Source organism: Hyla sarda, unplaced genomic scaffold (genome assembly GCF_029499605.1).
Source record: "Hyla sarda isolate aHylSar1 unplaced genomic scaffold, aHylSar1.hap1 scaffold_1821, whole genome shotgun sequence".
Classification (NCBI taxonomy): Eukaryota; Metazoa; Chordata; class Amphibia; order Anura; family Hylidae; genus Hyla; species Hyla sarda.
The window spans coordinates 62194-63133 of NW_026608468.1; the positions used below are offsets into that span (position 1 = coordinate 62194).

Sequence of the window (940 nt, forward strand, 5' to 3'; positions counted from 1 at the left end):
CCTGACAAATCCTGTGAACACACAACACGCAAAAAGTGACACAGTGAGACAAAAATAAATAAATAAGTGAATGTGTGCAGATATACTGCCCGGACATCCGGCCGAATCTATAAAAAATTTCTCTGATCCTAGCCAGAAGGCCGGGAATCAAGATGTGAGTGCCAAAAGGTGAAAAGATAATGGTGGCCGTGCTTCAACTCAGTGAGTCCATCCTCCCAGTGAGTTTCGGCACCTCAGGGTCACCACTCCCCGAGGCACAAAAGTACCTGGGCTCTAGACCCTCTCAGCCTCATGGCGAGACCCGGAGGGAACAGGTCACATCGGGGCAGCCGTCGAGCTGATTCCTCAGAACCAGCCCCGGAAAGCCCTGGTACACTTGCATCCTCCATGCAGCACCCATCCCCACCAGCATGAAAACTGATAAGAACAGATACTACACTTGATCTTAGCCAAAAGGCCGAGAAGCGGAGGGAAGTTTAGACGGTACGCATCTACTAAGTTCGCGGGGACCTGAACTCCCAAGGTAGGTAATGTAGTGCGACTGCCACTTAACCCCTTAACGACGCAGGACGTATATTTACGTCCTGCGCCGGCTCCCGCGATATGAAGCGGGATCGCGCCGCGATCCTGCATCATATCGCGTCGGTCCTGGCACTCGTCAACGGCCGGGACCCGCGGCTAATACCACACATCGCCGATCACGGCGATCTGTGGTATTAACCCTTTAGAAGCGGCGGTCAAAGCTGATCGCCGCTTCTAAAGTGAAACTGAAAGTGACCCGGCTGCTCAGTCGGGCTGTTCGGGACCGCCGCGGTGAAATTGCGGCGTCCCGAACAGCTGACCGGACACCGGGAGGGCCCTTACCTGCCTCCTCAGTGTCCGATCGACAAATGACTGCTCCGTGCCTGAGATCCAGGCAGGAGCAGTCAAGCACCGATAA

At 54.8% G+C, this 940-nt stretch overlaps 1 pseudogene; it reads right to left on the reverse strand.

The window, feature by feature from the left end:
• Positions 1-370: 370 nt before the first annotated feature.
• Positions 371-469, reverse strand: LOC130314439 (U2 spliceosomal RNA; annotated as a pseudogene).
• Positions 470-940: the final 471 nt, after the last annotated feature.